The 23,477-nt window shown below is 39.8% G+C and overlaps 1 protein-coding gene across 1 annotated transcript in view; it reads right to left on the reverse strand.

Moving 5' to 3' along the window:
- LOC122793921 (latent-transforming growth factor beta-binding protein 4-like) overlaps positions 1-23,477 on the reverse strand; it is a 2,484,519-nt gene that overhangs the window by 1,559,177 nt on the left and 901,865 nt on the right. The gene's annotated exons all lie outside the window — the stretch shown is intronic.

Raw genomic sequence — 23,477 nt, forward strand, 5'->3', positions numbered from 1 at the left:
GACCCTTGATCTCAGTTAACAATTTGTCCTCTTGCATAGTCAAATTGTACACACCAAAATTGCCCCTATTTTCTTCTATAAACGTCCTGATGTCATATTCACACATTTTTTCATAAATGCTTAATAAGGGGGTGTAGCGGTGGGTTAAAGACACTAGGTCTTTTACATGCATTTGTATTGTGCACTACATTGTTACGATGAAAAAAAGTTTAATTTTCTAACAAACAGCTCCAACTATATAATTGCATCTTTGATACTCCCAGCTCTTGCTGGCACAAAAGTCAGCCCTTTGTCAAACAAATCAGCCCACGCATTAGTAACTTCTACAGAACTATAGTTAAAAATTTTTAAATCACCAATTGTGTTTGGGACCATTTCATATTGTGGTACATCTTCTACCATCTGTAGTTGCCTCACCTCCTCCCCCTGCCATTCCAGTGGGATGAATCTCTCCAATGTTAATTCCTCTGGGGGTATGTTGTTTGTACTGGTTCCCCTACAAGTGGTTCCTGTCTCTGCCTCTGATTCATAAGTTTCTCCGACCTCCTCAGAGGTGGAGACTCTAAAGGGCAAGCAAGTGAACCATCTTCATCGTCTCCCTCTAAAATATCCCCCAGTAGTCAAATTCACATTACTGTCAATATTATGGTTGTTATTGTGCCCATTTGGGCCCCGGGGTGGACTAGGGTAAGCTTTCCCTGCTTCATAATCCCTTTTATCCCTCCACAATTTATCTGCTTTTTTATTTTTAAGTACATCAATCTTGCTCTTGATATCTTTAAATACATTTAAATAATCACATTTCCTAGATTCAAACAACAAATCATTCTTTAAATTAACATCCAACCTCTCAATAGTCCCTTTAAGTTCATCAATTTTCGTTATGTTCATAGGTTAGTACTAGGCTATTGACCCTAGGACCTATACAAGCCTAGCCATAACAATTTCCTGGCTTTTTCTTCCCACACTATTTACTTCCCTGAAACCCTGTCTAGCAGGGTGACTGAAGTGATCCCCGGGGTGAATTTCCTTTCTCCCATTCAATTGTCAAGGTTCCTTTTGAAGAGGGCCAAAGAAGCGCTCTGCTTGACATGTATGGGCAGTCTATTCCAGAGTTTGGGAGTCTCTGGGTCAGGAATCTATCCCACCAGCATGTTTTGTTTATTGTGATGACAAGGTTTAGATCCCTGGAGTGTGTGGCTCTGAGGGATTGGGATTTCTTTAAGTTTAGCATGTCCAACAGCTCTGGGTTTGACATGGCCTTGTATGTTAAGCAGAGATCGCCTCAGAGTAGACGATATGCCACAGAGTATAGCTGGAGATTTTTAAGGTAGTCAGCATAGGGCATCTGCTTTAGGCCTGTGATTCTTTTAGTGAGGTATTTCTGCAGCCTTTTTAATTGTTGCAGATGTCTTGAGAGGTACATACCAAATGGGGCGTTGTATTCTATAATGGGTCTAATGAGGGATGAGTACAGTGGGACAATGTCCTCCTTTTTTTCTGGATGAAAAGCCCTTAGTGATGAGGTATGGCAGATAGAAGGATTTCCTGACTGCTGTGGCGATGTGGTTATCAAAGGTGAGACCACTGTCCACTTGTGTCCCTAAATCTCTTATCACACTTTCGGTGTTTAGTATACTGCCATCTATGTGGTAATTCATGGGTACATGTTTTTTCCCCAAAGGGGATAACTATACATTTCTTAGCATTGAGTTTGAGCCCATGGCTCTAGCACCAAGCATCGGTTTCCGTAAGGCCCTTTTGTACAGTATCCACATCATTTGGGGATTCAATAATGGCTCCCAGTTTGCAGTCATCTATGAACTCTGTTAGCCAGAGTCCCTTTGTGTTTGCCTGTACCTCAGAGAATTAGATTCCAAACAAGAACATTCCCAGGACTGGACCCTGAGGTACTCCACTTGTCTGGAGCTGGATTTGGAGTAAGCTACTTTTACAGTGTGGGTTCTGTCAGTAAGCCAGTTGGAAACCCTTCAAGTAATGTAGGGATTAATCTCCATACTGATGAAAGAAAAGAAACCAGAACAAATACAGACCAGCAGTGAGACTGCAAGGAGGCAACCAACTTGAAACAAATCACACAACAAATTGACCTAGGTTTCGTCTTTATTAGACTTCTTCAGAATACAAATGATAAAAACCACACACTTTTTATATAAAACACATGATGATGACATCATCAAACAATCAATGCAGAAGACCAGCTTTCAAAATAAAAGCAACAGTACCAACATAAATAAAAGTTTGCAGAAACATATAGTGAATACAGCCTAATGAGCCCCTGCAAATGAACAATAATAATAATAAAAACACTAAATTGTCTGTGTGTGTGCTTGTACATGTTGATAGTAAGAGAAAGGAATACTAAAATCCAACCTAACCCAAAATATTCCTTAATCTCAGAATAGGCTTGATACTAATGCAGTCGTTAATGCCTGGGAAGACTAAAGCATTCAATTTCAACTGCCATTTCATCTCACAGATGTCTAGATGCACTTCAAGTTGGTTACCCTGATTACCAACCAGTATTTGCTGTATAACACTATATTTGAAGAAGTGACTAGCATTAGAATCAATATGCCTGTATAAGGCATTTGTCTTTTTCTTCAGTCTAATGTCTGATTGATGCTCCATGATGCGGTCCCTGAACGCCCTACAGGTCTTCCCGATGTAGAAAGCCGGGCACTGCTGACATAAGGCCACATAAACTACACACCTGCTATAACAATCAAAATGGGCGCTGGACCTAATGGTAATCCCAGTCACTTTGTATTCAGAACCAGTAGAATTAATCAAATGACAGATGCTACATCTACCACACTTGAAGGTGCCCCTGCTCCTATTGGTAGCAAATTGGGGCACATGATCACTTTCCAATAATTGCTTGAATGAACGACCTTTCCTGAAAACACATCTAGGTGGAGCCCCCAATTTGTCACTAGCAAATTTATCTAGATTCAAAAATTTCCAATTACTTGTAACTATCTCAGAAATGTAAGGTGCATCAAAGGAATGAAATGAAATGGTAATGAAAAAAAGTCGCTCACCCTCATTACCCCATGTGTGCCTACCACCACTCTCGAGATCAGTTGTAATAGTGCCTCCACTATCAATGTCCTTAACGTTGGCAATCAGAGGTTCAGAATCGGACTTTCCATGTAATAATGCCCAATAAATACCACTTGATCTCTTTGATATGACCTCTTCAGCAATACACGTACATAATGCTGACGGATACCCTCGCCTAATAAACATTAATTTAATGAATTCAACTTCCTTGAAAAAATCAGAATCCAAACTAGTCATTCTTGCCGCCCTGACCATCTGCCCTTTAACAATTGCTTTCTTTTGATGGTCAGGGTGCCAACTAAAATAACTCAAATAGGAGTTAGAAAATGTAGCCTTCCTGTGAATAGTGGAGATTAAGCCAAAATCAACAGGATGGATAGTCAAGTGGACGTCCAAATAATCAATTTCAATTTTACTCATATTGTGAGTAAAATGTAAAAATTCCACCGAATTATTGATATACTCAATGAGTGCCTTAACATCATCAAGTCCACCTTCCCAAATTATAAACAAGTCATCCAGGAAGCGGGTATAAAAACTAACATGGGGCATAAATCGGCTAGTGAATAAAAATTCTTGCTCCCAGTATGCCATAACATAATTGGCATATACTGGACACAGGCCACCCACATAGCAACACCAGTTGCTTGCTTGTAATAACAACCCTCAAATTGAATGAAATTATTATTGAGGACAATTTCCATCAAGCCAATCAACAAGTTAATTCTGTCCTGATCGTACAACCCTGTTTTAAACAATTGACGTTCCAACCATTCAAGCCCTATTGTGGTAGGAATAACCGAAAACAAGTTAACAACGTCAACTGTAATCATTACGGTGTCTTTACTAATCCTAACACTTTTTAATTTCTCTAAAAATGACCAAGAATCTTTAGAAATGTAGTCAAATTTCTTTAAGCCCTTTTGTAATTCAAAATCCAAAAATTTGCTTATAAAGCAAGTTTTGCTACGCTTTCCATCAACAATTGGTCTAAAGGCTAAGTTATTTAAACCTTTATGTATTTTCGGTATTCCGAAAATCCCACTGACTGAGGGATAATCATTACACAAATAACTATACTCCACTTCATTTATATGCCCCTGCCATAGTAAATCTTCAATAAACAAATTAACTTTACTATAGGCAATATTAAGCTGGTTAAGGCTTATTTCTTCATAAGTATCTGTAGCTAACAAGGCCATCACATTGTTTACATAATCAATCCGATCCATAATTACTAAGCCATTACCCTTGTCCGGTTTCATAAATCTAATAGTTCCATCATTTACTAATTCTTTGAGTAAGATGCGCTCATCAAAAGTTAAATTATCCATTTTGTCATAAATTTGCTTATTGTGTGCATATCTAGACTGGGAAAAATGTTCCCTAATTTCAAATTCACAAATCTTGTCGTACGCATTAATCACACCGTTAATAGGGGGCATATACATACTTGGTTTCTTTAACATCGGGGTTGCTTTACTGCAGTTGGTACCATCAAATAACAACTTCAAGTTCATTTTTCTCACTAACATTTTTAAATCAACCAAAGAATCACTTAAAATACCCCTGGCTAATGGTACAAAGGTTAACCCCTTGGCTAATAATTTAACATGCTCATTGATAACTCTACTAGAATAATTATAAATTTTAAAATCATCGTAAGTGTTAACTACTATCGAAGGGTTACTGAGCCCGTAGTTAGGAACAACTTGAGATTCATCATCAGCTATTTGAATTAATGCCTCAATATCACAGTCATCCACCAAACTTTGAAATATATGACTAGAAGATTTTACATTAGATTCATTATCGTCACCCATCTGTGCCACATCATTCAAAGCTGACTGTGTTAAAACCTGACTAGAATAAAGAGGCGAAGGATACAAGCTAAGATCTAATAAGGAACCTAGTTCAACATCCCCATTAACAACATTGTGAGCTGCAGACCCTTCAGTACTAACCATAGAGGGTAAAACAGCACCACACTCAAGTGACTGTTTAAAACTAAAATCAGATATGACCATCCTGTTAACAGTTGACAAAGTTTGTGGTTCTGCTAGTAGATCTGTTTCAACCAAACATACACACTCTTCACTGATTACAGGTGAAGCAACAGGATGCAAACGCGTATCTAAATGTGAATTATCCGTATTGAATGCATCCACTAAACTACACTCAGAATTAGAAAATAAATCTGAAGTTGAAACACTAGAAGTGAAAGGGAACCCCTCAAAACAATTACCACATGTTGGTGTAAGGTTATTTGGTTCCAGTACATACATATTACCACACATTGCTGTAAAATAATTTAATTCCATATCATAAGTGTCACTAAATGTGGGCTCACACAAGTCACTATGAGAAAATGATAATGTGTTATCATTATTACGCACTTTACAATCTGCATCATTTCGCTCAAGCAAAAAAGCCACATTATTTCCAAAAGTTAAGTTATTGAATGTTCTTTCAGAATGTGAGGAAGCAAAAGATGCATTGACATAACATTCGCTATTTGGTTGAAAAAAATTGCTAACTTTGTACAAAGCGCGTAAATCGTCACTCCCTTGTAAGCATAGTTCATCACTTTCCACATGCACGCCCTTGGTGTTGAAACCCGTAAAAAAGCCAGAATTAGTGTTAGTAGTAAATGACAAACTACCAAGCGTTGCACAAGCCTCTTTGCTCAAATTGTAAACGTTACACATACCAAAATTGGAAGCACAATGCGCACTGTCACTAATAGGACTACAAAAGCTTTAGTACATTATTACATGGAAAGTCCGATTCTGAACCTTTGGTTGCCAACGTTAAGGACGCTGATAGTGGAGGCACTATTACAACTGATCTCGAGGGTGGTGGTAGGCACACACGGGGTAATGAGGGTGAGCGACTTTTTTTCATTACCACCTATTCCTTTGATGCACCTTACATTTCTGAGATAGTTACAAGTAATTGGAAATTTTTGAATCTAGATAAATTTGTTAGTGACAAATTGGGGGCTCCACCTAGATGTGTTTTCAGGAAAGGTCGTTCATTCAAGCAATTATTGGAAAGTGATCATGTGCCCCAATTTGCTACCAATAGGAGCAGGGGCACCTTCAAGTGTGGTAGATGTAGCATCTGTCATTTGATTAATTCTACTGGTTCTGAATACAAAGTGACTGGGATTACCATTAGGTCCAGCGCCCATTTTGATTGTTATAGCAGGTGTGTAGTTTATGTGGCCTTATGTTAGCAGTGCCCGGCTTTCTACATCGGGAAGACCTGTAGGGCATTCAGGGACCGCATCATGGAGCATCAATCAGACATTAGACTGAAGAAAAAGACAAATGCCTTATACAGGCATATTGATTCCAATGCTAGTCACTTCTTCAAATATAGTGTTATACAGCAAATACTGGTTGGTAATCAGGATAACCAACTTGAAGTGCATCTAGACATCTGTGAGATGAAATGATAGTTGAAATTGAATGCTTTAGTCTTCCCAGGCATTAACGACTGCATTAGTATCAAGCCTATTCTGAGATTAAGGAATATTTTGGGTTAGTTTGGATCTTAGTATTCCTTTCTCTTACTATCAACATGTACAAGCACACACACAGACAATTTAGTGTTTTTATTATTATTATTGTTCATTTGCAGGGGCTCATTAGGCTGTATTCACTATATGTTTCTGCAAACTTTTATTTATGTTGATACTGTTGCTTTTATTTTGAAAGCTGGTCTTCTGCATTGATTGTTTGATTATGTCATCATCATGTGTTTTATATAAAAAGTGTGTGGTTTTTATCATTTGCATTCTGAAGAAGTCTAATAAAGATGAAACCTAGGTCAATTCGTTGTGTGATTTGTTTCAAGTTGGTTGCCTCCTTGCAGTCTCACTGCTGGTCTGTATTTGTTCTGGTTTCTTTTCTTTCATCAGTATGGAGAGTGGTGGTGTTGGTCCAGACCTATTGGGACTACTGTAGGCTATTAACCAGAAATTGGCAGAGCATTCGAAGCAAATTCAGTGTTTGGTAGAAGGTCAGCAAAAAGACAACAGGGACAATAAGGCTGGACAAGGACCAGCTGGAAAGCGTGACTTCCCTTCTAATGTTATTGCGGGAAGTGGTTCTCCTGAGGTGAATACTGGAGTGAGGGCTGCGAATCCATCTACTTCTGGTAATTTTGTTGGTAACATTTCATCTGCTTTTGATGCAGACAAGTGGAAAGTCAATGATTTTAACTTCCAACGTAGTGGGGGTGTTGTGAATGTAGAAAGAAATGCCTTTAAGCCATTGGCACAGCGTTTAAAAGACTTTGAAAGAAAGTTATTCTTGATGAAAAAACTGCAAATTGAAAATGGGTACTTGCAAAAGAACATTGATTGTGGTATAGTACCCAAGGGGTTACGGGCCTGGAAGTACCCTAATGGTATTGGGGCTAAAAGGGACATGCTTGAAGAAGTACATAAACTTTATGATAAAATGGAGCTTGAGCTTCTCAACATTATTATTAAATACAATGACCAGCAAATTGCATCCATACTGATTGAGTTAGAAGTAGAAAACGAGGCAATTACTACTGACTTAAATTTTGAACATTATCTAACTAATTATAACAATTCGCTGTTTGATGTGAATGCTCAATGTGCACCTATACATGCTAGAAAGGCAAAAAAGATTGAAAGAGACACCACTGAGTATAGGCGTAATCAAGCTTATCCCATGTCTGAGGGCAATTGCTATGGCAGTGTCCCTTTAAATAAGAGCGCCTTTAACAGAGAACCGGAAATGACATCAGTGGATGAGGTATCTAATGTGGAACCTGGTCGAGAGGATTTCCCTTTAGACGTGGAGCCAAGAAGGTCAGAGAGGTTAAGGGGTCGGAATCAGCGACCAGAATCCAACCAACTCAACGACTTTGCCAGACAAGGCACAAAGCCAAAGACAAGAAGCTTCAGCGATGTGAACAGTGGGGGCAATCGAGGCCAGTGGAGGAGGTGAGGCCTGTTCTAGGTGAGCGTCATCATTTTAGGCTTTCTCTTGCTCCCACAAAATTCCCTCATTGTACGCTACATCAGGAACATTATGACGCTGTTCCTAATGATTGTTCTGTGTCTCCTCGTTCGAAGGGACGGCCGTTGACTCATTTGGTTCGGGCCATTAACTTTTGTAGTCCTATTAGAGACAGTGCGCATTGTGCTTCCAATTTTGGTATGTGTAACGTTTACAATTTGAGCAAAGAGGCTTGTGCCACGCCTGGTAGTTTGTCATTTACTACTAACACTAATTCTGGCTTTTTTATGGGTTTCAACACCAAGGGCGTGCATGTGGAAAGTGATGAACTATGCTTACAAGGGAGTGACGATTTACGTACTTTGCACAAAGTTAACAATTTTTTTCAACCAAATAGCGAATGTTATGTCAATGCATCTTTTACTTCCTCACATTCTGAAAGAACATTCAATAACTTAACTTTTGGAAATAATGTGGCTTTTTTGCTTGAGCGAAATGATGCAGATTGTAAATTGCGTAATAATGATAACACATTATCATTTTCTCATAGCGACTTGTGTGAGCCCACATTTAGTGACATTTATGATATGGAATTAAATTATTTTACAACGATGTGTGGTAATATGTATGTACTGGAACCAAATAACCTTACACCAACATGTGGTAATTGTTCTGAGGGGTTCCCTTTCACTTCTAGTGTTTCAACTTCAGATTTATTTTCTAATTCTGAGTGTAGTTTAGTGGATGCATTCAATACGGATAATTCACATTTAGATACATGTTTGCATCCTGTTGCTTCACCTGTAATCAGTGAAGAGTGTGTATGTTTGGTTGAAACAGATCTACTAGCAGAACCACAAACTTTGTCAACTGTTAACAGAATGGTCATATCTGATTTTAGTTTTAAACAGTCACTTGAGTGTGGTGCTGTTTTACCCTCTATGGTTAGTACTGAAGGGTCTGCAGCTCACAATGTTGTTAATGGGGATGTTGAACTAGGTTCCTTATTAGATCTTAGCTTGTATCCTTCGCCTCTTTATTCTAGTCAGGTTTTAACACAGTCAGCTTTGAATGATGTGGCACAGATGGGTGACGATAATGAATCTAATGTAAAATCTTCTAGACATATATTTCAAAGTTTGGTGGATGACTGTGATATTGAGGCATTAATTCAAATAGCTGATGATGAATCTCAAGTTGTTCCTAACTACGGGCTCAGTAACCCTTCGATAGTAGTTAACACTTACGATGATTTTAAAATTTATAATTATTCTAGTAGAGTTATCAATGAGCGGCATGTTGAATTATTAGCCAAGGGGTTAACCTTTGTACCATTAGCCAGGGGTATTTTAAGTGATTCTTTGGTTGATTTAAAAATGTTAGTGAGAAAAATGAACTTGAAGTTGTTATTTGATGGTACCAACTGCAGTAAAGCAACCCCGATGTTAAAGAAACCAAGTATGTATATGCCCCCTATTAATGGTGTGATTAATGCGTACGACAAGATTTGTGAATTTGAAATTAGGGAACATTTTTCCCAGTCTAGATTTGCACACAATAAGCAAATTTATGACAAAATGGATAATTTAACTTTTGATGAGCGCATCTTACTCAAAGAATTAGTAAATGATGGAACTATTAGATTTATGAAACCGGACAAGGGTAATGGCTTAGTAATTACGGATCGGATTGATTATGTAAACAATGTGATGGCCTTGTTAGCTACAGATACTTATGAAGAAGTAAGCCTTAACCAGCTTAATATTGCCTATAGTAAAGTTAATTTGTTTATTGAAGATTTACTATGGCAGGGGCATATAAATGAAGTGGAGTATAGTTATTTGTGTAATGATTATCCCTCAGTCAGTGGGATTTTCGGAATACCGAAAATACATAAAGGTTTAAATAACTTAGCCTTTAGACCAATTGTTGATGGAAAGCGTAGCAAAACTTGCTTTATAAGCAAATTTTTGGATTTTGAATTACAAAAGGGCTTAAAGAAATTTGACTACATTTCTAAAGATTCTTGGTCATTTTTGGAGAAATTAAAAAGTGTTAGGATTAGTAAAGACACCGTACTGATTACAGTTGACGTTGTTAACTTGTTTTCGGTTATTCCTACCACAATAAGGCTTGAATGGTTGGAACGTCAATTGTTTAAAACAGGGTTGTACGATCAGGACAGAATTAACTTGTTGATTGGCTTGATGGAAATTGTCCTCAATAATAATTTCATTCAATTTGAGGGTTGTTATTACAAGAAAGCAACTGGTGTTGCTATGGGGGCGGCCTGTGCCCCAGTATATGCCAATTATGTTATGGCATACTGTGAGCAAGAATTTTTATTGACTAGCCGATTTATGCCCCATGTTAGTTTTTATACCCGCTTCCTGGATGACTTGTTTATAATTTGGGAAGGTGGACTTGATGATGTTAAGGCACTCATTGAGTATATCAATAATTCGGTGGAATTTTTACATTTTACTCACAATATGAGTAAAATTGAAATTGATTATGTGGACGTCCACTTGACTATCCATCCTGTTGATTTTGGCTTAATCTCCACTATTCACAGGAAGGCTACATTTTCTAACTCCTATTTGAGTTATTCTAGTTGGCACCCTGACCATCAAAAGAAAGCAATTGTTAAAGTGCAGATGGTCAGGGCGGCAAGAATGACTAGTTTGGATTCAGATTTTTTCAAGGAAGTTGAATTCATTAAATTAATGTTTATTAGGCGAGGGTATCCGTCAGCATTATGTACGTGTATTGCTGAAGAGGTCATATCAAAGAGATCAAGTGGTATTTATTTGGCATTATTACATGGAAAGTCCGATTCTGAACCTTTGGTTGCCAACGTTAAGGACGTTGATAGTGGAGGCACTATTACAACTGATCTCGAGAGTGGTGGTAGGCACACACGAGGTAATGAGGGTGAGCGACTTTTTTTCATTACCACCTATTCCTTTGATGCACCTTACATTTCTGAGATAGTTACAAGTAATTGGAAATTTTTGAATCTAGATAAATTTGTTAGTGAGAAATCAGGGGCTCCACCTAGATGTGTTTTCAGGAAAGGTCGTTCATTCAAGCAATTATTGGAAAGTGATCATGTGCCCTAATTTGCTACCAATAGGAGCAGGGGCACCTTCAAGTGTAGTAGATGTAGCATCTGTCATTTGATTAATTCTACTGGTTCTGAATACAAAGTGACTGGGATTACCATTAGGTCCAGCGCCCATTTTGATTGTTATAGCAGGTGTGTAGTTTATGTGGCCTTATGTCAGCAGTGCCCGGCTTTCTACATCAGGAAGACCTGTAGGGCGTTGACCGCATCATGGAGCATCAATCAGACATTAGACTGAAGAAAAAGACAAATGCCTTATACAGGCATATTGATTCTAATGCTAGTCACTTCTTCAAATATAGTGTTATACAGCAAATACTGGTTGGTAATCAGGGTAACCAACCTGAATTGCATCTAGACATCTGTGAGATGAAATGGCAGTTGAAATTGAATGCTTTAGTCTTCCCAGGCATTAACGACTACATTGGTATCAAGCCTATTCTAAGATTAAGGAATATTTTGGGTTAGGTTGGATTTTAGTATTCCTTTCTCTTACTATCAACATGTACAAGCACACACACAGACAATTTAGCGTTTTGATTATTATTATTATTGTTCATTTGCAGGGGCTTATTAGGCTGTATTCACTATATGTTTCTGCAAACTTTTATTTATGTTGGTACTGTTGCTTTTATTTTGAAAGCTGGTCTTCTGCATTGATTGTTTAATGATGTCATCATCATGTGTTTTATATAAAAAGTGTGTGGTTTTTATCATTTGTATTCTGAAGAAGTCTAATAAAGACGAAACCTAGGTCAATTTGTTGGATGTAGGGATTAATGCCCAGCTTAGTAAGTTTATCTATTATTCCAGAGTGGGGAATGGTGCAAAGGCCTTGGCAAGGTCAAGATAGGCTGTGTAGACTGCCTTACCCTCGTCCACGGCTCTGGAGACTGATTCAAAGAAGTTAATCAGGTTCAGGAGACAAGATTGGCCCTTCACGAACCCAAACTGGGTGGGGTCCAGTGTTTGAAGGTTGCCAATGTCTTTGTTTATAAGTTCCATGATAATACATTCCATGGCCTTGCAGATCAGGCTCATCAGACTGATGGGGCAATAGTTTTCAAGATCCAAGGTGGATCCCCCCTTGTGGAGTGGGATAACTGTAGCTGTGTGCCACTTAGTGGGCATGAAGCCTGAGGTAAGGGTATGATTAAACATGACACTTAGGTAAGGTGCCAGTGCATGTAGTACACAGCCTGGGATGTCATCTTGTCCCATGGATGCTGCATTCTTAGCTTTGGAGAGTGCATTTTTACCTGTGTGGCCGTTATTACTGGAATTTGACAATCTTCCGGTATTGAGATGGGCCGTTTAGGGGGTGAGAGGGGGGTGACTTTGGCACTGAATCGATCTGCCAGGATATTGGCAATATCCTTGGGATCAGTATATGTAATGCCATTCTGTTGTAGCTCAGAGCAGATCTGAACATTGCCATTTAGAATATTGACAGTTATAGAATGCCTTGTGGTTGTCTTTGGAATCTTTGGCAATTTTATTTTTGTAACTAGCTTTGCAGGATTTTATGAGGGATCTCAGCTTCTTACTGAGGCTGGTAAGGGAGTTTTTTTACATCCTGGGATTTTCCACTTTTTTGCAACTTTTGTAGTAAAGTTTGTTTATAGCAGGGGACCACCAGATTGGCTTCCTTCTTTTGGAGGAGAGCATCTTTGTTCTATTTGGGATGGCATGATTCATGCATGAGTGGATGTGCTCATACAGTGCCTTAGTGTAAGACTCAGCAGTCGAACTTTCAGTTCCCGTCTGCATGGGTGTCATTAAGTTTGTCACTTTTGACTTGAGTAGCATGAAGTTGGCTTTGGAGAAGTTTTTTATGGCTGTTTCCTTACTGGGGGGTGGGGGTGGGATGTGGATGTTAAAGTTGATTAACTTATGGTCTGACCTAACCAACGTGGGGGTGACCATAGGTGTGGAGCATCAATTTCCCATGTTGGTAATGACCAGGTCTAGGATACTGGAGCCCCTGGTGGGACTATGGATTAATTGATCCAGGGCATTGGAATTTATGAATTCCAAGAACCACTGGGCAAGGGTGTTGGTACATGAGTAGTTTTCCCAGTTAATGGCAGGGTAGTTGAAATCACCCAGTATTAGGGTGTTTGGTTGTATCTTAATATTTTCCAGTATGTTTAGAAAGGTGTAGTGAGAATCTTGGGGCATGGTGGGGGATCTGTAGCAAGCTACAATTTGGATTGCAGTCTTACCTAGTGTTAGTTGCACCTGGAGAATTTCAGATGCATTGTGTTGGGCAACTAGCCTTGTGGTATGAATATCCTTGGTGAATATGGACACTCCTCCACCTTTAGTGTTTTGATTCTAGTTTGGTGTCCAAAAAGTGTGGTAAGAGTTGTAGCCTGGTACTGCAGGGTTGCTCTCTGGAGCCTTGAACCAGGTCTCGGTTACTGCACAGATATCTATGTTCTCCATTTTTAGGAGTGCCTCCAGAGAGTGCATTTTGAGGTTTAGACTTCTAGCACTGAGTAGCATTACCTTCAGATTTTGCATGCTTGTACCTGTTATGGTGGTGGTTTTGCCCTTTGAACTTTGCCTAAAAAAGGCACTATAGGGGTGGCAAGTGCCTTAGCCAGTAACCTGAATCCCAGGGGCGACAGGTGCAGACCATCTCTGGCAAAGCATCATGGTCTGTTGATCATGTTGTCCCAGGCAGACAGATACTGTATCCCCTTTGAATGACACCAGAAGCTTAGCCAATTGTTGAAGTCAATCATTTTGTCCTTATATTGTGGTATCATTCTGGGCGAAGGCAGGATGATACTCAGGGCTAGGGTCATACCTGCCTGGGCCACATGATCCAAGAGCTCTTCCATGTCTCTTTTCATGTAGTGCAGGGAGGTATGTCTCAAGTCATTCACTCCAACATGGACAATGACAGAGTCATATTTGTACTTGTTGTGGAGTGACTTGAGTGCATGCATTATGTGGTGGATCCTGGCACCCGACAGGCAGCTGACTAATTTTTTCCTTGTTCAGCCTGGTGAGTGGGACATCAGTGTGCCTGACTATAGAGTCACCTATGACTAAAGTGTTGGGTACATTGTCTTTCCTTAGGGGCTGTTGTTGGGTAGTACACTGGTGTTGTGAGTTATGTGACACTTTGGTTGTGATTGGTGTTTATTTGCGTTTCAGCTTTGGAGGTCCTTGTTGCTTGGGCAGGTTACTTTTAAGGGCCTCCACATATGTGGGTTTAGTGTTGCTATGTGTGGGTGTTAGTGGTCTGGGTTTAGAAGGGCTATGTGTGGCTTGAGGTGTAGTGTGGGTGTTAACCATCTCCTCTTGACTGTCTAGCACAATCTTGGGTGGAGAGAGCTTTGCTTTCAGTTTGGCTATGTAAGTGCATCTCTCACAGGTTGTAGTGTTGGGTGGTAGGAGGAGAGGGTTGTCTGTGTACATGAGGCAATTGCTGCATTGCCACAGTATGCCCAGATTCACCAGGTGGACAGAAGAAATCACTGGAAGTTGACCCTTGGACATGCCTGGTTTGGTACTTTTTTTTTGTAAAGTACAGGAGCTGTTTTCCCTTACCTTAGCAAGGTACTTTGCAATTATAGGCTGTTTAGTGCCTATGATTAATTTCTCCTTATTAACAAGGAGAGTTGAGTGTTTGGATCAGTTTAAGGCTTCCTAGTGCTTTTCAGCAGGTATTAGAGCAAGTAGCAGTCACAGGGATGCTTAAAGGTAAGATGAAAAAAAATGGTTTATCCTAAACACTGCATTGTGCACTAGAGAAGTTAGATGCGAAAGTAGGTAACTTAAGTTTTACCTATCTAAAAAGTTAAGTTTTAGTGGAGAGTCACTATTTTTAAAACAGCAAGATAGATTGAAAGGGAGTAGTCACTTTTGTATTCTGGTACTATGGAATACAGTAGGATGGCCATTACATTTAAATAGTTGAAGGGGGGTGATTTCACAAAATGTTAATTTTGTGCTTACTCACACCAGCCAGTGAAAGCAGAGAGGAAATTTGGAATGTCTTACAAGCAGGTTTAAAAGTTCACAACCTTGCTTGTTAAAAAGCTCTAATAACTCACTGTGTAATTCAGAGCCTTTTACAAGTCCATTGGCGTATTTCTAGCTTCTTAGGCCCTGTTCCCTCTTGAAGATTTCTTCCAAATAAGAATTTTCCAGTTGTTATTTCCTTAACTGGAAAGTCAAGTCTTTAATATATTTGTGGATTAAGGCTAACATAATCGATTTCTTGGGCAGCCGCACTGAAAGAAAAGACACTTCTGTCTAACCAGCCACACAAGGAAAACACCTCTTCCTGTTCTTCTCTCACACTTCTGTTACCATAGATACCAATGGATGGCTCGTCTGAAGCATGAATATCCTGCTGATTCCTCTGGGCAGGAGTTATGATGTCCTGGCTAGAAGCCTGTGTCGAATTACCCACAAATCTTCTCTCCATATTCCCCAAACCGACAAGGTTTATAGACAAATTGCGATTTTAAAGTCTCTATAAGCACTGACAAGTTCCCAGTAAAAGAAGCCATATCCTGGCATGTGCAACTGGAGCTGTGAGCTCCGTTTTCACTCCCATTCATCCTTCAACTGATAAAAAACAAAAAACAAAACTTAGAAAAACAAAATAATGAAGTGAAAAACATCACCAAGTACCAGTTTATTCCAAATGCTGAGCGCTTTCGTAAGAACAATGTCAAACTTCTTCAGAACACAGTTTAAAATCCCAATTAAGCTTAAATACTATATTTAAGTCACATGACTAAAAATTCCACCCCTCAATTAAAACAATACATACATCCAATATAAAGTTGAATACATATAAACACCTACACACATATACACCTTGCCTGTCTGAAATCTAGCATCAAAAATTCAAATTCAAAAAAATCAGGAACGAATCCAGGAGGGGACTGTCTAATGGTGAGGAGGGGGGGGGTCAACAGGCATGAAAGTATCAATTTTCATTGTGCACTGTGTGGCCACTGTAACCCAGCCACTGGGGATGCACAAGCCAGTGCATTTCTTTGTGCCGGTCGCAAGCCCGGATAAATGGGGAGGGTTGCGTCAGGAAGGGCATCCGGTGTAAAACCTCTGCCAAATGACTTATGCGGAGAACATTTCATATTTCCATACAGGATCGGTTGAGACCCGGGTTAACAATGACCGCCACCAATACTGTTAGCCAACAGGGTGCTTGTGGAAATTGGGCTACTGTTGGTCGAAGGAGAAGAGGAGGAGGAAGGCATGCCCCAAGGCAGGAAGAGAGGAGAAGGGTTAGGAGTGTAGGAACTTTGAATTTTGGCAGTATGACTGGTATAGGGAGAGAGCTAGCTGATATGAAGGAAGGTTGATATATTGTGCGTGCAAGAGACCAGATGGAAGGGAAGTAAGGCCAGGTGTATAGGAGGTGGGTTCAAATTGTTCTATCATGGTGTGGATGGCAGGAGAAATGGGGTAGGGGTTATCCTAAAGGAACAGTATGCCAAGAGTGTTTTGGAGGTGAAGAGTGTGTCTGATAGAGTGATGTTTATGAAGCTTGAAATTGATGGTGTAATGATGAATGTTGTTAGTGCATATGCTCCACAAGTTGTGTGTGTGATGAATGAGAAGGAAAAATTTTGGAGTGAGTTGGATCAAGTGGTGGTGATTGTACCCAAGGGTGAGAGACTAGTGATTGGAGTGGACTTCAGTGGGCATGTTGGTGAAGTGAACAGAGGGGATGAGGAAGTGATGGGTAGGTATGGTGTTAAGGAGAGGAATGCAGAAGGTCAGATGATTGTGGATTTTGCAAAAAGGATGGACATGGCTGTGGTGAATACATATTTTAAGAAGAGGGAGGAACATAGGGTGATGTACAAGAGTGGAGGAAGATGCACACAGGTGGATTATATCCTATGTAGGAGGGCCAGTCTGAAGGAGATTGGAGACTGTAAAGTGGTGACAGGGGAAAGTGTAGTTAAGCAGCATAGAATGGTGGTCTGTAGGATGACGTGGGTGATCAAGAAGAGGAGGAGTGTGAAAACAGTGCCAAGGATTAAATGGTGGAAGTTAAAAAAGGGTGATTGTGAGGCGGAGTTCAGGGAAGAGTAAGACAGGCACGGGGAGGCAGTGAAAAGTTACTGAATAGCTGGGTAGCTACAGCAGAGCTAGTAAGGGAGACTGCTAGAAAGGTGCTTGGTGTGACATCTGGACAGAGGAAGGAGGACAAGGAGACCTGGTGGTGGAATGAGGAAGTACAGGAGAGTATACAGAGGAAGAGGATGGCGAAGAAGAAGTAGGATTGTCAAAGAGATGAAGAAAGTAGACATGAGTATAAGGAGATGAGGCTCATGGCAAAGAGAGAGGTGGTGAAGGCTAAGGATAAGGCATATGGAGAGTTGTATGAGAGATTGGACACTAAAGAGGGAGAAAAGGACCTGTATGATTGGCTAGACAGAGGGACAGAGCTGGGAAAGATGTGCAGCAGGTAAAGGTGATAAAGGATAGTGAGGGAAAGATACTCACAAGTGAGGAGAGTGTGTTGAGTAGATGGAAAGAGTACTTTGAAGGGCTGATGAATGAAGAGAATGAGAGAGAGAGAAGGTTGGATGATGTGGGGATAGTGAATCAGGAAGTGAAACAGATTAGCAAGGAGGAAGCAAGGACAGCTATGAAGAGGATGAAGAATGGAAAGGCTGTTGGCCCAGATGACATACCAGTGGAAGCATGGAGGTGCTTAGGAGAAATGGCAGTAGAATTTTTAACCAGATTGTTTAATGACATTTTGGAAAGTCAGATGATGCCTAAGGAGGGGAGAAAAAGTGTTTTGGTACCTATCTTTAAGAATAAGGGTGATGTGCAGAGCTGCAGTAACACAGAGGGATAAAACTGATCAGTCACAGTTTGAAGTTATGAGAAAGAGTAGTGGAAGCTAGGTTAAGAAGGGTGGTGATGATTAGTGATCAGCAGTATGGTTTCATGCCAGGAAAGAGCACTACAGATACAATGTTTGCTCTGAGAGTGTTGTTGGAGAAATACAGAGAAGGTCAGAAGGAGTTGCATTGTGTCTTTGTGGACTTAGAGAAAGCATATGACAGGGTGCCTAGAGAGGAGTTGTGGTATTGCATGAGGAAGTTGAGAGTGGCAGAGAAGTATGTAAGAGTGGTACAGGATATGTACGATGGTAGTGTGACATTGGTGAGGACTGTGATGGGAGTGACAGATACGTTTAAGGTGGAGGTGGGATTACATCAAGCTTCAGCTCTGAGCCCTTTCTTATTTTCAGTGGTGATGGACAGGTTGACAGATGAGATCAGACAGGAGGCTCCGTGGACTATGATGTTTGCAGATGACATTGTGATATGTAGTGAGAGTAGGGAACAGGATGAGGAGACCCTGGAGAGGTGGAGATATGCTTTAGAGAGGAGAAGAATGAAGGTCAGCAGGGCTAAAGCAGAATATAGGTGTGTAAATGAGAGGGAGGGTAGAGGAATGGTGAGGATGCAGGGAGTAGAGTTGGCAAAGGTGGATGAGTTTAAGTACTTGGGATCAATAGTTCAGAGTAATGGTGAGTGTGGAAGAGATCTGAAGAAGAGAGTACAGGCAGGGTGGAATGGGTGGAGAAGAGTGTCAAGGAGTGATTTGTGACAGATGGGTACTAGTAAGAGTGAAAGGGAAGGTCTACAAGAGGGTAGTGAGACCAGCTATGTTATATGGTTTGGAGACGGTGGCATTGACAAAAAGGGAGGAGTCAGAGCTGGATGTGGCAGAGTTAAAGATATTAAGATTTGCACTGGGTGTGACTAGGATGGACCAGGATTAGGAAGCAGTATATTAGAGGGTCAGCTCAGGTTAGACAGTTTGTAGACAAAGCAAGAGAGGGAGATTGCGTTGGTTTGGACATGTGCTGAGGAGGGATGCTGGGTATATTGGGAAAAGGATGCTAAGGATGGAGCTGCCAGGTAAGAGAAAAAGAGGAAGGCCTAAGATAAGGTTTATGGATGTGGTGAGAGAGGACATGCAGGTGGTTGGTGTGAAAGAGCATGATGCAGAGGACAGGAAGAAATGGAAACAGATGATCCGCTGTGATGATCCCTAGCGGGAACAGCCGAAAGATGATGATGATAACTGTGTGGCCGCTGTAACCAGTGTAGATTTATCAAGGATGATGAGGAAATGTTTTTATACCTAGGTGGGGAAACATGTATTTCAGACATAGACTGAACTGTCACAGTACTAATGTGGTGTATATAACTTTGTGCCAACAATGCACTTCATTTTATATAGGTAAAACTAAGAAAAAGTTTAAAACAAAGATTTACCAACACCAATATGATAATTCACAAGCTGGATGACAAAAATGCATTAGCCAAACATATCAGGTTTCCTACGTATTCTTTTAAGCATTCTTGTATACAAAAAGTTAGTTTTGACCGGGGAGGGGGGCACATGAAATTTGACTTGAATGTAAAGAACTGATTTGGCAGCTAAGGAAAAATGCCACTGTACCCCCTGGTTTAAATGAATCTATTACTATTAATAATATTTTAAAATTAAAAGCTGAATTTGTGTTTTCCTAAGGTCTTGTACATAAGGGGGTATTTGTAAGTAGGAATTTTAATGCTAGATTTCAAAGACAGGCAAGGTGTATATGTGTGTAGGTGTTTATATGTACAACTTTATATTGGATGTAAGTATTGTTTTAAGGATTAATTGAGGAGTGGAATTTTTAGTCATGTGACTTAGTTGCAGTATTTAAGTTTAATTTGGATTTTAAACTGTGTTCTGAAGAAGTTTGACATTGTTCTTACAAAAGTGCTCAACATTTGGAATAAACTGGTGCTTGAAGTTTTTCGCTCCATTATTTTGTTTTTCTAAGTTTTGGTTTTTGTTTTGTATCTTCCTCAAGGAAGAGTAAACCTGTCTGGTGGACAGCAGCAATAAACAGACTCTATAATAAAAGGAACAAATTCCTGTCCAGGACCAAGGAGGAGCAGCTGCCAAGTTGGAAGCAATCTCTCTTTTGTGTGAACAAGCAAATAAGGTCATTAAGGTCACTGGTGAAACCCTCTAAGGCTAACTTAGAGTCCAAATTGGCCACAACCACTAAGGACAACCACAAGGCATTCTCTGCATATATCTGCAATCTCAAAGGTAACTCCCAAATCTGCTCTGAACTGGTGGTCAAGAATACCACATACACAAATGCCATAGATATAGTCAACCTGCTGGCAGACAAGTTCAGTGAAAACTTCACCCCCCTGTCCACCCATCAGTAAACTAGGACATCCCCACCCCTCATCACCAGGGAGCAGGTTATTAATGCCCTCTCAAAGGCAAAAAATACATCCTCCGTGGGACCAGACCACATCCCTGGCTGTGTCCTACATGAACACAGGCAAGAACTCTCAGCACCACTAGGCGCCATATTCAACCAAAGCCTGTGCACCAGCTTCATCCCAGCAGAATGGAAAACAGCCACTGTCATTCCTCTACACAATGAGTGGAGCATCCACTGACCCAGGCAGTTATAAGCCCATCAGAGAAAAAAAAAATAAAATGGCAAAACGCAGACCAATCCAAAAAAGATTTAATATAAACGTCAGCGCTTTCATGCACCACACCTTAGTGCACTTCTTCAGACAAAACAGCATTAAAAAAAAAAACAAATAAATAGGTTGCCCTGTTAAGAAACCATATTTAATAATTAACAAACAATTAGTACAATTAAAAAACTTACCCTAACTTTTAAAGCAGCATTCTATTCTAAACAAGTCTCATCAAAAATGTATATACAACAAACAAAATTCCATCCTATTTGCAATTCATTAATTTAAATACAGTTTAACTTCAATTTCAATCATATAAAACTGAATATATTACTTGACCACATATACAATATTATAAGTTAATAACAAAATGCTACCAGAACTAACTGGAATACATTTAGCGTTCTAAAGCTTTTAGTTTAAGTAAACACTTGATTGAGCAAACATCGTTAATGCCTGGGTATACATAGGCATTAGTTTTTAGTTGCCATAATAGATCTTGTATTTTAGTTAGTTCTGGTAGCATTTTGTTATTAACTTATAATATTGTGTATGTGGTCAAGTAATATATTGAGTTTTATATGATTGAAATTTAAGTTAAACTGTATTTAAATTAATGAATTGCAAATAGGATGGAATTTTGTTTGCTGTATATACATTTTTGATGAGACGTTTAGAATAGAATGTTGCTTTAAAAGTTAGGGTAAGTTTTTTAATTGTACTAATTGTTTGTTAATTATTAATTTTGGTTTCTTATCAGGGCAACCTATTTATTTGTTTTTTTTTTAATGCTGTTTTGTCTGAAGAAGTGCGCTAAGGTGTGGTGCATGAAAGCGCTAACGTTTATATTAAATCTTTTTTGGATTGGTCTGCGTTTTGCCATTTTATTTTCTTTTTCTCAGTTTAGTGTTTTACATGTTTTATGGCGAGTTATAAGCACATCAGCCTAACTAGCCTGGTCTGCAAGGCCATGGAATGCATTATCACAGACCTTATAAACAAGGATATTGGCAACCTCCAAACAGTTGATCCACACAGTTTGGTTTTGTCAAAGGGAGATCATGCCTGTTAAACTTAGTTGCCTTCTTTGAAACAGTCACAAAAGCCATGGATGAGGGGAAGACAGTGCACACCACCTACCTTGACCTTACCAAAGCCTTTGACATTATTCCTCACTCGGGCATAATAGATAAACTCTCCCATCTAGGCATCAACCCATATGTTACCAGATGGGTAGCTAACTGGCTCACTGTAGAACCCATTCAGTCAAAATTGGGGAATCCACCTCTGGTAGTAGACCTGAAACAAGTAGTGTACCCCAAGGATTGGTCTTGGGACCTCTACTGTTTGGGATATAGTTTTCTGAGGTGCAAGCCAAAACCAGTGGTCTGTGGCTGACAAAGTTTGTAGATGACTGCAAGCTGGGCACTGTTATAAATTCCCCTAGTGATGTGAACATCCTCCAAGAGGGCTTTAACCAAACTAATGACTGGTGCCTGAAGCATGGCCTCAAACTGAATACCAAGAAATGCATCATATCCCCTTTGGGTTAATGGCGTCCCCACTAATTATCACATTAATAACAACATTTAGACATGCAATCAGGCATACAGCCAGGTTGATAGCAACCTGACTTTTGACCACCACTTTGCCTCCATTGTATAGAAGGTTTTCTACATGGCCCACCTCCTAAGTAAGGGTATTTCATCCAGGAACAAGGAGGTCATAACATCCCTGTACTCCTACCTTATCAGACCCATTATCGAGTACAATGCCCCCTTTGGAATGTACCTTGCCAAGCACATGCAGCAGTTGGACAGACTGCAGAGGTTCCTGACTAGGAAATCCAGGGTCTCAAACACCTGTCCTATACAGATAGGATAAAAAGCCCTGTCCCTCTACTCAGTCTCATGCAGGCTACTCAGACGTGACCTGTGTCTGGCATACAAGGCTGTTTCGGACTCAGCCTTGATGGAGTTGCTGAATATCTGTAAGTCAAATTCCACTCATGCAACCTGCATGCAGGGCCTCAACCTGGTCTGTGACATCAATAGAACTTGTTGGCAGGATAGATTTGTGTCCCAACAACTCTCCATCTGTGAAAGACTCCCTCTCCATGTCAAGCTGAGTACCTCACTATCCCTCCTTAAGAGGAACCTAGACGACTGTATGGGAAACAGAAAATATACCCCTGGGATCCCACCTGTGTCCTTACTGGACAGGGAAAACAGGTGCTGACTTTGTGGAAACATGGGTGAAATTCTTGGCTTGGCTGATAAGGGCCTCCAGGCCAATAGCCTGGTATCATCCTATGAATCTATAAACCTATATTCTCTAATCTAATTTTCGGTTGAAATAAAAACTCACATATTGTGCTTGTTGAATTGAATCTCTTTTGTGCTATGCAGAAAGGTTTTGTTTTTAATCCCATTCAAATTGCTGATATTTTCTCTTAACAATCTTGCAGTCATACATTGCAGCTGTGTTCTACAGCATAAGAAGCCCAGAAACAACTGACCTTTAATAAACTACAGTAGAATCTATTTTTATCCCAAAAGTTTTATCTCCTTTTTCTTCATTATTTACATGGAAAAATAACCAAAAACTTTCCCATGTCATTTTCCATCTCTTGCAAGGTCATTATAATTGTTTTACCACAACTTCTGATATTCACATTTAGGTCTGCTACATAACAAGACATCTGCTATTGTTTATACTAATTAACACAATATC

The sequence above is a fragment of the Protopterus annectens genome, chromosome 1.part0 (genome assembly GCF_019279795.1).
Source record: "Protopterus annectens isolate FY-2018-M chromosome 1.part0, PAN1.0, whole genome shotgun sequence".
Classification (NCBI taxonomy): Eukaryota; Metazoa; Chordata; order Ceratodontiformes; family Protopteridae; genus Protopterus; species Protopterus annectens.